The sequence below is a fragment of the Anas acuta genome, chromosome 3 (assembly GCF_963932015.1).
Source record: "Anas acuta chromosome 3, bAnaAcu1.1, whole genome shotgun sequence".
Lineage (NCBI taxonomy): Eukaryota > Metazoa > Chordata > Aves > Anseriformes > Anatidae > Anas > Anas acuta.
Window position 1 is genome coordinate 86102228 of NC_088981.1, and position 17158 is coordinate 86119385.

General features: G+C 36.6%; 1 long non-coding RNA gene and 1 pseudogene across 8 annotated transcripts in view; both read right to left on the reverse strand.

Annotated features, from left to right (window-relative positions):
* Nucleotides 1–17158, reverse strand: part of LOC137854579 (uncharacterized) — a 179551-nt gene that overhangs the window by 45291 nt on the left and 117102 nt on the right. For 2 of the 8 annotated variants that reach the window (XR_011095270.1, XR_011095272.1), the window contains exon 5: nucleotides 6901–10095. The exons of the other annotated variants lie outside the window; for them this stretch is intronic. This is a non-coding gene — a long non-coding RNA (uncharacterized lncRNA). Of the gene's footprint in view, nucleotides 1–6900; nucleotides 10096–17158 lie in introns of those variants that run through there. 8 annotated transcript variants of the gene reach the window in all.
* Nucleotides 12073–12171, reverse strand: LOC137855100 (U6 spliceosomal RNA; annotated as a pseudogene).

Here is a 17158-nt window from a genome sequence, read left to right on the forward strand (position 1 = left end):
AAATTACTTAATTCCTTCTCTAGTCCTGTCCTTTAGCAGAGTAGAGGTTTTGTAATGTTCTGATTGGCAAGTGATTTTTGAAGTGATATAAAGTGCTATAAATCTTGTCCCCGATTTCACAGCAATCTCAGTCTTTTTGTAGATGTGTAACTAACTGTTTAGAATTCAGAATAAATAAAACATAAAACAATTAATCAAATAAATAATTCAATAAAATCCCAATTCTCTTTATTTTCATTAATACTGGAAGGGATTTAGCAAAGCTAAAATAAACCATAGCTAAAAAGTGGGCAGAATATTGTTATAGAGTCAGTTGAATTTGGAACATCTGTTCTACTACAAATTCTAGAGAATTTTAAAAACAAATGTTTTTTTGAGTCAGGGTGCAATCTACAGGTTTTGTGGTTATCCCAGGAAAAAGACGTTGAAATAACAATTATAATATTTAGAACATAAATAAATGTCAGTGTAAATGTAAATGTAATGTCAAGTTCACTGCAGGAATCATTATTAACTGTCTTCCGTGCCACTGAAAGGCACATAAAATCAGTGCTGGAAAGCTGGACACAGATTTCTGGAGGAGTTCTCAACTAACATTTCAGCTCCAAGAGTAAGGCCATTTTCTAGGGAAGGATTCTAGGCCAGATAGCAGAGTTATTCCTTCCTTAGACTTCATCAGCAGAACTATCTGTTTTATCTAACTTATCTTGTTCCAGATATATATTATTTTCCAGCAAAATGGAACTTCACAAAATAAATAAATAATCAAAAGAATCCTGACATTCTCACATTAAGAAAAAAGTGGAAAAAATCAGCTTTGATGATCCATCTGAATGGGTCCTCAATTTCACCTTACAGAGCTGCTCACGTTTGCTACAAGGCCAGGTTAGAAGTGCCAGCAAACTAAGCTCATCAGTGTGAAAGTTGCTTATAAGGGCAGTACAGATGACAGTATTGGTCAAAATACAACTCTGCTATTAAAAAACATAGCCTGAAATCACAACTGTCACAGTCTTGTATCCTGAGTTCCTTTTACCTCCTGCCATAAGCAGATCTTATTAAAGTACATTACTCCACTTCAGATCACCTCGGTCTAGTGGACTTCCTGTAGAGGTACCCTAAGCACAAGCTCTCAGCAAAGCTTCACAACTTTCTTCATTCTGATAACTTCTCAACCTTGAAATGAAAGCCTCAACAATGATGAAAATTCTTGCTTTGAAAGGCTCTAAGCCAGAGAGGCCTGTGTACATGCTGACTAAACCCTTGAGGGCTTCCCAAGTTGGAGATAGTTTGCAATAGAGAGGCCAGAGAACCTCTGAACCTGAAAGTTCTTGAACTGCCAAAAAGAGCACAACCTCCATGAGAACGCTATGAAGTCAGACATGGCAATAGCTCAGGATCCCCAGCAACCTGCCAGTTAAGCTGGCAGAATAATACATTTTTGTTTCCATGTGAATTTATTTCATCTTCAACAATTTTGTCAAACCTTTCATGTTCAATAAATAAATAAATAAATTTCACTTTTCTGTCAATTATCCTTTTCATCAACAAATTTGTTTTTGTTTTTGTTTTTGTTTTTGTTTTTTTTTAAAGAATGTAACCTTCTGTCACTGTTGCTTGTTAGAAACGTTAGTAATACACAATGATCACAATGATTTCTATTTGAAGGAAAAATTCATAATATGAAAGCAGGCTGCTATTGGATACCCTTGCCCACTTATCTCTCCACCTCTCTGATGCCGGATTGTGAGGGCACCCATTGTCATGGTGATAAAGAGCATTAGTGTTATCAAGACCCAAGTACTAAGCCACCAAGGGACTATGTGGGACATCAACTGGTGGGGTGACTAGGCCTGTCAGCATAATCATCCCCAAGTGCTAGGGTGCCAGGAGATGGTGATACCCATCTTGTAACAAGGAAGAGTAATAGCACAGGGAACACGATCAATAAAATCAGGCAGCTACAAGCCCTAAGTGAGACTTAGACTGGAATTGCTGCTGCACGACAAAACCCATGATCCCCCAGTGGCCAGGCCATCTTCTTCCTTTGAGGAGTGACTGAGTGACTTGTGTTATGGAAAGCCTGAGCCCAGGTTATGATTATACCACATGCTGACTGATAAAAATGCGATCTGATCTGCAGAGGGTCCATCCAGGTGACAGAAAATCCTGTGCATCTCTACTGATGGTTAATTAATTTTTTATATTGTACATGGAAAATAAAGTGAATAATGTACATGGAAAATAAGGAAAATAAGGATTGGTGGCAGACAACATGGCTTCACAAAGGGCAGATCATGTCTGACAAATCTGGAGGCCTTCTATAATGGGGTTACTGCATTGGTGGATAAAGAACGACTGACATAATCTGACTGGACTTGTGCAAAGCATTTGACACTGTCCCCCAAGACATCCTTGTCTCCAGGGTGAAGGCTCCAGGGAGACTTTATAATAACCTTCCAGTACCTAAAAGGGGCCTACAAGAAGGCTGGGGAGGAACTCTTTGTCAGAGAGTACAGTGATAAGACAGGGAGTAATGGTTTTACAATCAAATTGTGTAGATTCAGATTAGATATTTGGAAAAAATTCTTTACTCAGCAGGTGTTGAGGCACTGGCACAGGTTGCCCAGAGGAGCTGTGTGTGCCCCATTACTGGAAGTGTTCAAAACCAGGCTGAGTGGGGCTTTGCGCAACCTGATCTGGTGGCAGGTGTCCCTGCCCATGGCAGGGGAGTTGGAAGTAGGTGACATTTAAGGTCCCTTTCAACCCAAACCATTCTATGATTCTATATAATAATAAATCTCTAATTATAACAACAGTCCTGTGGGCAATCGGCATTCTTCCAAGGATTCCTACAGAACCTGCCTGCCCTCCACAGTGTCACGTGACACACTGTTCCCAAACAGAGTATAATGCTACCTTATACTGACTAGCAGCAGGAAAGGGGAGAGAGTTAGCTATGTCTGTGCCTGGTACCATGCCACTTGCACTGGGAGCCAGAGTACAAGATATTTGCTTATAAACAGCCCTGGATGTTTGAGCATTGCCTGGGAGACCAGAGGACACTCTGGAGAGTCAAGATAGGTAGTTTTTTTAACAGACAAATATATTTCTTGGAAAGAAATTTGAAAATTATCTCTTCAGTGGTGGATGTGTCTCTGTATATTTTTCCCAGTGTGCACAGGCACCAGGGCAGATCAAAACCTTCTGTGGGAAGGAAAGCAGGAAGAGGAGGTCACAACCTGAGGAAGGATGCTTGAGATGACTGAAGAAAGGAGTAAATGATTATGCCTACTCTGCTACAAATCTAGCTTTGGTGGTGCACTGGAATTGTCAGACCAATCACTGCAAAGTGTTTCAGATCAATGCTGCTCTAGCTTTCTACTGTTAGAGTGGGCTGAGCACATCATTAGAGAATGCTATTTTTACTGGTTTTTGCCTGATCTTAAGGAACTCCTCTGTCCCCAAGTAATTAAATCCTTTGTCTTCTTTTAGAGTTTAAATCGATGGAAATAATGTGAGCACTCTTTTTTTCTTGAATGACAGTGACGATTTGTTTTCCTAGCATTCATAAAGAAATCTGAAGGCAATATAGGATAGGAGACAAATCTGGCACACACTTACTTTTATTACCTTTGACAAACTGTACCTAGGGATAAATATCCTTTGAACTGAAGTCAATTCAGAGAGAAATGGTTAGCTAATCTCCCAAAAGGATTACAGAAGTGAACTAACATATGTACAGACTACTATGGAAATTAACTGATAATACATGTTTATTTACATTATATAAATGTAACTTTATAAGCATCAAGCAAGAACCATATAATAACTGATGGAACTTCCAAACCCTTACTTCAGCCCTAATTTTAATCCCAGTAATGGTCAGAGATTGCAACTCTTCAGTAAACAGGACACAAAGCATCACCTGTCCTTTACAGCTGCCTTCTTAATCTTTAGACATTAAGCATCCAGAATTTAACTTACTTCTTCAGTCTGTGGATTTCCAAATACTAGCCTTAACCAGAGTGCTGATCTTAATCATGATCATGAAGAAAGCTGAAACAACAACAACAAAGATAGTGAAAAGTATTGGGCTAAAACAACTCTGTCTTTTTTCAGTATTGGGCTAAAACAACTCTGTCTTTTTGCCCTTCTGAGGGCAAGGCACCAGATATAGAAGTGGGTTCATCAGTCATTACATACCCCCAAATAACCTTACCCTTGAAAATTATTCTAGCCAAGAGAACCACCCATCCAGAAAAGGGAATATAAACTGCTGACCACAATTGACTCCAGATTTCTCTTTAGTCTTCTCTCTGAGGGATTCTCAGTATTAAGGACCAAACTAGACTCCAAACTTAGATTTGCAAGTCCCCTGTATAACTATGACAAATATATATATATATATATATATATATATATATATATATATATATAATTTAAAATAAAAACAAAAAGTGTTGACAAGAGACTCCAGCTCTATTCCAAACTCTTTTGTCAGAATAGAATTAACTGTTTTTTTCAAGTTTTTATATTACCAAATCCTAATCTAAACATAACCTTAACTCTTCTGCCAAGTCCAGGTCAGGACTGTGAGAGACAAGGGCTGTGAGATCCAGGAATCCATGTCCACAGCCAAGGACAACAGCAGTCCTCTCTTGAGTAATACTTCTCAGGGGCTGGAGACCTGTGCAGTCCTTCATTTTCTGGTGGATAATTAGGGACAGATCACAGGCACTGCAATTGCGTCTATGAATTCTGCTCCTAGTTATGGCTGGATTTTCTTCTGCAGCAACAGGATGCTTTGGCAGAAAATTCAGCATGGTTGTGGAGAGATGGGTGTGGACCAGGGTCCTTATGGAGAACACACGTGAAATTCATGGGCATATGTGGTGTGTTAAAGGACTGGCATGACAGAGTGGATGTAATGTATCACAGAAAAAATAAGACTAGATGTAGGGATCCACATATGGTGACCTCAGATGAAAACTCAAATACGGATAGTTGTAGGTATTGCCTGTTTTTATAAATAGCTCTCATTCTCCAGTGAGTTTGTTTTCTGAGAAAGCTAATGGAGTCATCTTTAGCCTAACCTGCATTTATATGATTATATAAATCGTGTGTCATATTACTAAGAAAAAGTTTTGAATAAAAGAATGAACAAAGATTTTGAACAAATCCTAAATAACTTAAATTATCTGCTAATTGGTGAGTCATGTGCAAATGATAATTTGAAAATACCATTTTAAAAAATGAACATAGTAACATTATTTCCACTATTATTATTTAGTGGAAATAACTGCCTCTTTGGGGGAAAATCTGATGGAATGTGGCCGGAAATTAAGGTGTGAATTGTTCTCAGTGGGCAATAATGTAATGAAAAACACAACATAATTTCTACAGAGTTGTGGTTTTGTGTAAACATATCCTTATTAAAAGATCAGTACTCACTTTTCTTCCTTACGCAGCTTATAGGAGTGTAATCAGTCTGTCCAAATACAAGTAGTTTTCTCATATAAATAAATTTGGTAAAAGAAAAATGCTCTTGACAGCAAAACTAGGAGCAACAGGGTGGGAGCCCAGGGCAAGGGAAGCATATAGTAGATATTGTTTCTCTGACAGTTATGTTCCTTGGGACTAAGAGAAAGGAAAACCTACTAAAGAATATATAAAATATAATGTTTTGATAAATAGTGAATACAATAAAACAAATCCCAGACAACTGTCTCATATTGAACTGTGAACCCTAATAGTTTCTATGCCTTCTGTCTTCTGAGCACAAACGCTAAGAGTTGGAGACACGCATGTATGTAAGGATGCGACTTGGGTAGTCAAACTAAGGAAGATAAGAAGAGAAATTCATTATAAGAAGGTGGTGAAGGGGGTTTTCCCTAGGCCTAGCTTACATACTACCTATGATACAAAAAAAAAAAAAAACATTCCTCTTACAGTTTGAAAAATGGTTCAACTCTAAATCTTGAGAGAAAAAAAAAATATTACTTATCACCAAAAAAAATCTGAAAGACTATTTCCATTACAATAAATAAATAAATAAGCAAACAGATCATTCTTTCTGCCTTAGTGATTGCAAGAAGAGGAGTATTTTTAAGTATATCTAAGGGATCAGGGCATAGAGGCTACACCTTTAATAGTACCTTAGAAAAAAAAAGAAATGGTGCAGGTTCAAGTGCTGATTCACAAACATCCATGAGATTTGGATAAAACACTGGTATCTATGGGTAGAAATTTATCTGCCAGAGTTTTAAAGTGTGAGCACAGCTTGGAGGACGGACTGTACCAGTGTTTGATTTAAATAGGCATTATGGTCAAGGACATTCTGTATTAGGAAAGGAGATAATTTATTCATACCTACCTACCACAGAGGTAGGTAGAACCAGTCTCATTTTCTCGTGCCTGTTGTTGGCCTGGCTCTGAACTCACACTGAAGACAGCATTCCTACCATGTTTGCTGATGCTGCTTGGGTTAATGCAATGACCCGTCTCAGGTGAGTAGATTGCTGAAGTTGGAAATGGTTCAAAAGAGAAACTTTATGTCATGTTATGTAGTCACAAGTGACCAACCAAGTGCAACCTCAGCTTAGACATGGCTAAAGGAGAAAATGCCCAACATACAGGACTTGGATTTCTCTGGTGGGGATACAAATAAATAAATAAATAAATAAATGTTCCTCCTTCTTTCCAAGATCTGAGCAGACTCCATTCCCAAGCACAACTGTATCTGTACTTCCTAAAAGCATCTGTTTCCATGTTGGGCAATGAGGTGTCTTCAGATCAAACAAGCATGTAATGAACTGAAGGATTTGCTTCTTAAATTTTCATACAGAAATGGAAGACATTTAGTTCTGCTTCAGTAACTGATCTTCCTCCTTTGTCTCGGTGTATGTGGCCTAACCGAAGGAAGGAAGGGCAGGCTGACCTTGACTTTGTGCTTTATTTGAGTTTTATTTATATTTCCTGATAATAGAAGAAATGCTCTTTAAGCAATTTAGTTATGTCTTTTATGGGACAGAAAGCAGGAAAGTGTTGCAATATTGAAGAAGGAAATAAAATTTTCATACGAACTATTGCACCAGTATTAGATACGTGCTATTATATCTGCAAATCTTCTAGAACCGCAGATGATATAAACATCCACCACACCGCATTTCGTAATACTTTATTAGTATGCTCGATGCCTTAAGAACACTTAAGGTTAACAGAGAAGACCTACAGTCCATTAAGTGGGTCTGAAAATAATTCAAGCCCATTTCCATTGGCCTGCCTCATGCAAGATGTTACAGATTCTGTCTGGGCCTTTCACTAACTCCTTTCTGAAATAGTATGGCCCAAGATGTCTGCATATTGTAAAGTGTTTTAAGATATAAACCATGTTAATGATTTCTGACCACGATAACAGTAATATTAAAAAAAAATTACTGGTGCACCTCTGATCAGACAATGGATTACTTGACTGATTGGTAGGTCTATTCATGGCACACCTCTTCATGATGTGTTTCCGAATCTTGGAGCAGAGGGAGAAAAAGAAAATATATATATTAAAGAGCAAATTCAAATTAAAGATGTGAACAACAAAGAAAAGAGAACTCCCACTCTCCTTCCTGCACTCCTTGACAAAAATAACTACTCTCTGCAACAGCGTCTCAGGTTCATTACTAGCATGAATGCTAAGCACTCAAAAACAACAGAAGAGGAATTCATTTTTAGAATTATATATGTGTTGGACTCTGGGAAAAAAGAAATAAGGCACATAGTTGATAGGTCACACCCTCCTTGTACATATCCTGTGCTGAATTACAAAACAATTAAGCGAGAAAGCAAAAGTGAGCTATCCTCCAGGATCAGGAGGGTCAAGCCAGAGACTGGCAGCTGGCTGACACAGCTTCTCATAAGGAATTCATGGAAAAACTTTGATCTCTTATCACCTCTTATGACCTCTGGAAGTCACCCGGTCCAAACCTCCTGCTCAAGCAGTGCCACCTCAAGGTGGCTGCCCAGGACCATGTGCAGACAGCTTTTGAACTTCTGCAAGGAGGGAAGCTCCACCCCAACGTGATCCTTGTTGAGGATCGTATTCCCATGTTTCCTTGTTGACAAAATGCCCAGCATATATTTTGACGAGTACACTATACTATGGGTGAAGAGTGGGCTGATGGGTCGAGCTCAAAGGGTTTTAGGAAACGGAGTTACATCAGGCTGGCAGCCAGTCCCTAGTGGGGTTCTCCAGGGCTTCATTTTAGGGGCATCGCTCTTCAAGGTTTTCGTAAACGATCTAGATGCAGGACTCAAGCGCATACCAAGTAAGTTTGCAGGTGATACTAAGTTAGGAGGACCTGCTACCACTTCTGATTATTAAAAGACGACATATTTTCCACAACATGAGGATTATCTGATAATTTCATCCAAAGTTCTAATCAAACTGGTAAACTGGTAAACTCAATCTATCAAAAAACAGTTGTACAGTTCATTTGGTTTACTATGCTATTTCTACATCATAATTTCAGTGAATTAAATTACATTTAGTGATCAGGGATGCAACTTTGAAGGAAATCTTCCATAGATCTTCAAAGAGTGCAGAGTGGTCTCAGAACAAGCAAATTTGATTCTTTTTGGCTGAAACTAAACTTGAAAACACGCTCCAAGAGATCAGTTAATGAACTTCCACTCTTGAAGGACATCTCATCCACTAAACTGTACTAGGGCTAGTCCGAAGTAATATCTCCCGAAATGTGTATAGTGTGGACATCAGTCCTAAGTACCAGCTATTTCCATCTGAATTTCCACGCTTAATGCCTGTACTAATGGTCATGCAAATGTTTGCAGTAACTGCTACATCTCTCCAGAAGCAGATATTTCAATAATGAGCTACAAGTACAAACTGTAATAGGAAGTTGCTAAATTAGTGTCAAGTCTGTGTTCATGTAGGACAGAATATACATAACAAAACATTTGTTTAATTGCCCCATTTTGAGATACTGAAAAATTACATGTAAATTTCTCAAAACCCATTAATAACTTTAACTCTTCTTTCTTGCTCAGTAAAAGCATTCTTTATCCTGATACAAAGTATGAACTATATTCAAGTTGCAAAAATTTGTACCAAATTTTACTACCACTTCACAATAAGTTCTTCTTCTACAAAAGAAACCCTATACTAAATCCATCAGAAACTTGACTGCATTTTTGTTTCAATTAACTAAGTTAATTTTCCTTTAAATATAATGTATTTAAAGTTATCTTCTTTTTGCATTTATGTGGATTTTTATGCCCCATTCTGAAATTAACTATGCTTTGGGTTTCCTTTAGCACTTATTCCCATTAATTTACATTATTGGAAGATTTGAGTTTTGGTTTATTTAAAGATGTGTAATTCTGTAGATTATTCTCTTTTCATTTAATAAATAACTTTTCATTAAGGCAATAAAGTCCTCCATATTTGTAGATAAATGTAATGATAAACCTGTCATATACCATGCTGAGGGTGCACTTGATCCTACTGTCTATGTCACTGATAAAGATATTAAACAGTTCCAGTCCCAGGACAGACTCCTGAGACACACCACTGGTCACTGGCCTCCACTTGGACATAAAACCATTGACCACGACTCTCTGGGTGCTACCTTCAAGCAAACTCCATATGCACTGAATGGTCCACCCATCAAATCCATAGCTTGCAAATTTGAAGACCAGGATGTCATGTGGGACTGTGTCAAAGGCCTTGCAGGAAAGTCAAGGAAAGACGTCAGTTGGTCTTCCCTTGTCAACTGATGCGGCCACTCCATTGTAGAAGGTCACCAGATAGGTCAAGCATGATTTACCATTGGTGAAGCCCTGCTGGCTGTCTCGGATCACCTCTTTGTCTTGCATGTGCTTTGGTATTGCTTCAAGAAGGATCTTTTCCATGATCTTGCCAGGCATAGAGCTGAGGCTCACTGGTTTGTAATATCAGAGGAATTTGTTGGGGCCTTCCTCACAGGCAAGTCTGGTGCAGGGGGTGGAATCTTGGCTCCATAAAAGTCAGTCCTATTGAATTTACTGGACTTACGATTTTCCCTGGAGTAGTAGAACAAAATTCTGTGAACAAAATATGTTTATATATTGTTATATATATTTTATGAATGATGACAGTGCAGTGAGGCATCTTTCTCTGTTTAGTTATGGAGGAGAAAATAGCAAAGAAGTATTCTCTCTTTGAAAGTCTGGGTAAATCTGCTGATTACGTCTGTTTCCTGACATCTTGAGCTCTTATAGCTGCCTTCAGTGGCAGCTATAGGACTTAGTAAGTAACCTCCAAGAGAATTGTGCTTTCCAGCAATGCTTTTTGCATTACTATTCCTAGCGTAAGTACAAAAGCAAGTTTTGTTGACAGAGTACATATATTTACATTGGACTATTTTTTTGGCCATGTGATTACACAGCTTTCTTTATGTTCCCCAGGTTTATGAGGAAAAAACACATCTTAGAACAATTATAAGAGTTACTACAACGCAACTGAGACCATGAAATTATTTTTTTACATTTTTGGCTTTTCCTTAGCTAATGGCAATGGCAATGGCTAAGCTTCTTCTGGATATAAAATGTTTTGAAGGAAACAGACAGCATGGCTGAGCAAAAACAAAGAAAGTAGATTTGCCATGTGTCATGGCTGTGTAACATACAGTCATGTCATAAACTTACACTGGAAAAAAACGGAGACTAAGTAGCTCTGAGTGCATTCGGGCTGGCAGTCGAGCCTCTTACTAATTAATTTGCACTTTTTAAAGAAATTATTATTATTATTAACTGCCAAGTGAATTAATAGTGAAATCATGCAACTCTTTCACTAGTCTTTGCTTTTTTTCCAGCTGCTTGGGGATTTATGTGATATTTCCTACACATAGCTCAGTAATACTGAAATACTGGGGAAGAAGGAAAAAAAAAAAAAGAGAGAGAGAGAGAGAGAAATCAATTAGGGAAAAGAGGTTTTTTATTTGTTTGTTTTATACTCTCATGTCATTAAGACCTGGTCTAAATTCCTCCAAAGGCAATCAATATTGATATAAATTAAAGATGTAGTCAAGGATACTTCTGAAAATATAATGACTTTACATAAACCGTTTCTTTGGTCATTCTGACTCAGCTTTGATTCCTGATCAAAGATGTAAAAAATGTAGAAGATATTCATAGGTGTGTGTTAAAGAAGAAAGCACGAGGTTGAATATTTAAAACAGTAAATTACTCCTTTTGGTAGAAAGACAAATATAAGGGACATAAACATAAAGACATAAATCAAAATTTCATTTTCAAAAACTAGGAAGAAATCACCTATATACAAATAAAATAGACTTACAAAAAATTAAAAGAAATACTTTGTACCATAACCAACTACAGAATTCATTACCAAAGGCAAGAATTTAATGATATATATATATATATATATATATATCATTATATATATATATATATATATATATATTTATATAATATATATATATATATATATATTTTTATATATATATATATATATATATTTATATTTATATATATATATATATATATATATAAATACACATATTTAACAGTGCCTCTTTTTAGGGCATAGCAGGATCACAGAATCACAGAATCATCTCTGTTGGAAGAGACCTCCAATATCACCTAGTCCAACCTCTGACCTAACAGTAACCAGTCCTCCACTAAACCATATCACCAAGCTCTACATCTAAACATCTTTTACAGACCTCCAGGGATGGTGACTCCACCACTTCCCTGGGCAGCCCATTCCAATGCCTAACAACCCTTTCAGTAAAGAAGTTTTTCCTAATACCCAACCTAAAACTCCCCAGGTACAATGTTAGCCCATTCTCCCTCGTCCTGTCACCAGGCACGTTGGAGACCAACCCCCACCTCACTACAGCCTCCTTTAAGGTACCTGTAGATTGCAATAAGGTTACCCCTGAGCCTCCTCTTCTCCAGGCTGAACAATCCCAGCTCCCTCAACCACTCCTCATAAGACTTGTTAAAAAGGCAGAAAGATAAAGCTGCTGGATCTTCAGAAGGCACAGACCCTCCCCAAAAAATATGGAGCGCTTCACGAATTTGCATGTCATCCTTGTGCAGGGGCCATGCTAATCTTTGTATCATTCCAATTTTAGTATATGTGTAACCAAAGACTTCTTTAGAGAATCTATAGCTGGGACAAGGAGATTCAATCACAGACAGTGGCAGACTTAGACTCTTCATCCACTTTATCATGACAAAATAATAGAAAGTTAAACATAAACTCTGAATGTTGCCTGTGGGAAGAAGTGTCTTGAGTTCTGGGGTATCACGTAAGTTCATGTATCATCACAGATCACTGTTTAATCTTCTACAGAGACTGAACAATGACATTTTAATCTGAATTTTTACTTCATTAAAGTGGAAGACCTTGAGTGAGAAATATTTGTCACTTCTAACAGAGTATTCATGGAAACATCATTCCATGTTTGCATCATTCTTGTCTCTTCTAGGCAGGAAGACTAGGTACTGATGCTGGAGACCAGACAATGGGCTAAATGGATGTTTCTTCTAATCCAGTAAGGGCTTATTTATGTTTTTAAGTGACAGACACCCTAATGTAGGAGATCATTCACAAAGTCTAATTATTGTGTGGTGGTTACTCCCAGAAGGTAATCCAGAACAAAGTCCCAGCTGTAAATTCTCTTCTTTCAAAGAGTTTAATTCTCTCTATTGACTGCAAAGGGAAACAAATGTTTACTTTTGTGAGCACCTTGTCAATGTTTTATCAAAGTAGGTATTTTGACTATATTCCAGCATAATGAAAACACTACTTGAGGGGAATTTGAGATTCAACATCCTGTTTGGGAAAGTAATTGCACCAATAACTCTGCTGCCTTCTCTGTTTTCTTGGATACCTCTGAATAGATGAATAAATGCTCTTTTAAAAAGGACAGAGATGGATATTAGGTATGATAGTCATGTTGGTTTGATTGCTCTTAGTCTAGTGACTGAATTTGATTGTGAAACAAGTAAATATGCAGCTCTTTGCAGTTAAAACAATCTTCATTCCAAAATATTTATTTACCCCTCAAGAATAGAACTTCCTTGTAAGGACTGAAGAAAGTACATCAGCTTTTCTCAATACTTCATACTTTTAATTGTCTATATAAATCCAGAGCAACAGCATGCATTTTATTGCAGCTGGTTCAAATACTTCTTGCCTGTTGAGAACAATAAAATGATAGGTTTGCTAATCAAAATCACCTGAATGATGAAAATGTTTCTGTAGAGAAGAGCATAGGATCAGTTGAAATATGTCACACAGAACTTCGGGTAAGAAGATTCAATGATGAAGAAAGGACTGCTGTTGTCACTGAAAATCAGTTAGTTAAAACAAATGTCAGTTTGTGTGGAAATGCAACCTTTTCTCTTAGCTATGAGATTCCTGAGACTGCCATAGATATTATAGCCAAAAAGGTGGCTTCTTGGGCCTGTTGAATGAACATTTGGACAAACAAAGAGAAATCTGTTAATTGCCATCTCTGAAGTTTATCTGAATTTAGGAGATCCCCATTGCAATACAGACGAAAATACAATATAATTACGGGGTTTTGGAATCACTAAGCAATACATTAGTATAAGAAAGATGAAAACAAAACAAAACAAGGCTCTTTTGTGGACAAGATATTCCTCTCATGATAATGCAAAATAATTAAACTCATCATTAAACTAAGAACAGGGAGAAAAGAATTATTTTCTTTATTTTTCTGTTATCAACTGCATAAACACAACAGCCTTCTTTCCAGAACAACCACATAGTATACATGACAATATAATACTTAATGGTATAGGGGAAGCTACTTTATAAAGTGCTTTTCAAGAGGAAGCAATCATGTCCTTTTTAACAAATCACATACTTCACATTCTAGTAAATATGGGAATCATCTGCAATGATTCTTAAAACAGCATATAATGTGTGCTTCTCTATCCCTTTGGCTGTGTTACCACCACACCCATGGAAAAAATTACATTCTAATGATTCCAGAATTTGGTTTTACACTGATGGGACTCTGAAAGCCACATTAAACTAGCCAACAGTGATTTATAGCTAGTTTGTCTTCTGTCTGGAAAATGTACAAGTGAACTATTTAAAACAGTAGCTGTTTTCCTCATTCATCTGTTTTGGATCACACTAATCCTAGGTTTGGATGAACGATAACAAGTTGATGTTCATGGTGTTCCCAAGTATTTGCTAAGTATTACACAATTGCAGTGCCACAATGACATGAAACATTTCTGCTCATTAACAGGAATTGTCTTTAGTGTGTTCTGGATAATAAATCACAAGAACACATTTTAAAATTTCTATGTAGTGAGAGCCACTTCTTAAGAGACCTTTAATTCATTAGAAACATGATTAATTAATGTTCAGAAAGGAATAGCTACAATACTTGCCAAATTACCATTTCCAAAGCAATTTGAAGCATGTTTGTCTGTCTGTTTGTCTTTCTACGAGATCTCCATAGAACAGACAATGAGAAAAAAACATTTTTATTGTTTCCATGCCTGTCATTTTACTGTAATCTGAGTAGAACTCAGGAAAGCATTATCAAGTAATACTTTACTAGATGGTGAAACCACAAAAGATTTAAAAGCCTAGATCTGGTGTGGGTGTATAGGTAGAGCAGCTTTCATCCAACTCTCTTGTAAAGCTCATTTGATCTAGTTGTAATGTATCAGAGTTTTTTGTTTTGTTTTGGTTTGTTTGTTTGTTTTACATGTACACCAGTAGGAAAACTCCTATGTTATCAAGAGAATATCATGAAACTTCCTGGATTCTCCTTCACGTTAACTTACTTGCATCCAGTAAATGTTTTGAGTGAAAATATAGTCGTTATGACCAAGGGTCTGTATTTACTTCTCTGAGACCCACAACACAGGGCAACAGTCTCAGGGTGACTCTGTATAAGCAGAGAGGTTGGATAAGATGACCTCCAGAAGTCCCTTTCAACCTCAACTATTCTGTGATTCTTCCGATAGCTGTGTGAAAGGATTTCTTTACCAGCAGCAAGACTTCAAAAAACAGCAGTTTATTTTGCTAAATTCATTTAATTAATTTAAGGAGTACATAGTCTCTCTGTATGTCAGCTTTAGAATACACCTACTTTTCCACATTACTTGGACTCTCTATACCTTTTTTCTTTTGTGCTTCAGGAGTCATGAAACAAGTTTTTGTTTTGTTTTGTTTTAATTATCATTATTTATTATTACTATTATTGTTGCTGTTATTGGGCTGTTAGAGAAGCATGGTGCTCATTAGCTCCAGAAGGTTGTGAAGGCCATGGAAAAAATATAGTTCCAGCAAATATTAAATACCACATAACATTACAAAATGAATGTTCAAAAGTGGAAGAGTTTTGTCCTGCAGGATCTCCTCCCCCATGTGCCTGATATTTGATGGTAATTACAAGGTAGTATTATGTGAGTTGCATACATTGGCCTTGCCCACCACAAAGAGAATTCATACTTCAGAATCAACTGTATGTCTCTGTTTAAAATTACAGCTGTGAATGATCTTTTCCTAGGAATAGGCTGAATTTAGTATATAATTAAGTTAGTGTCTACGGCTGGGACAGCTAAATCCCTGGTGCATGGGCAGAGAAAGAGGAGATGGTCAAACAAAACATTTTCTGTACTTCATTCTCTGAACATTACTCACATGTGGATAGCTATGTTTTCTAATGCAATATTCCTCTATTGTTTCACTGTGATAATCCATGCATGCAATTCACAGCATAGGTAAGTGTGCTTTAAAAGCATTGATCTTTGTCATAAAATACTCAATGAGCTTCCAGTCTCAGATAACTGGATCCTTTATATATACTGCTTAACAATAGACAAAGAAGCAGGAGGGATCACAGGCATGTGGTGAAATTCCGTATCCACTCAGATAAAGATTTAACCATAAGTGTTATAGAACCAACAGTGTTTCAACAATTACACTGATCTATATAAAATGACATTTCCATTAAATATGTAATTCCTTAGACGCTGCAGCATGAAACAGACTTTAGACATGCAAAATTATGTTTCTCTTATAGGGATATGGTTTAGTGGGGACTGTTAGCGTTAGGTCAGAGGTTGGACTCGATGACCTTGAGGTCTCTTCCAACCTAGAAATTCTGTGATTCTGCGATTCTGTGATTCTTATGTTTTCCTTCAAAGTTTAGAACCAAGGATTCTTTTGTTCCAAATCCAATACTGCAAAATTCAATTGGACTTGAATTAATAGTTCTAATTGAGAACTATCTTTAGAAAAGCCTACTGCACTCAGTAATTCTGCAATGCTATATTTTTAAATATTTGTTAAAATTGTTTCTACATATACACGTTTCTAAAGATCTCTTTAAACACTGGCGGTACATCCAAAAAGTTTCACACTGGTGAAGTGACTCACTTTAGTCACTTTCATATTCTTTTAAAAGCCTTTGTAAAGAAGCGAAATACCATTGAAAGGTTCTATTGTCATTCTACATCTCAAGTAATCTGTATTGATTAAAATTACTTTTACTTCAGTATTTTTGTAGTGAGTAGAATTGAAAAATACTTAGTCTCAACAGAGACTAATGTTTTACTACTAATTAATGACACACCTGTGTCTTTTTGCATGTCTTCTAACCTTTCTTTCTCTGTGGGAAACTGAGTTACTAAAAGAGACCTAATAGTGAGCAGTGCAAAACTCATCTTACATGTGAATGTGTATTGTGTGATATCTTTAGGTAAAGCTGAAATGGAAAATGGGTATCAGGGTCTTATATAACTAAGATTCAATAGGAGCCAAAATCTTTGATGTACTTGATAAGCAAAAGCCTGTGCTTGTGAAATAGGAGTTACATGCCTAAATATCTTTCAGGATCTTGGCCTCACTGTAGAAAAAATATTCTGGCATATTATTCCTAAGCAGAAAAAAAAAAAAAAAAAAAAAAAAGTTAAAAAAGTTAAAAATAAAAAAAAATGTAAAAAAAAAAGGTAAAAAAAAAAGTATGTATCGTTTTAGTACATTCTTGGTATGAAATTTAAATTGCAATAGATGACACATTTCATTAAAACAACCTTTAGACAATATAAAACTTGTATATATTTTTCTTATGATTTAACT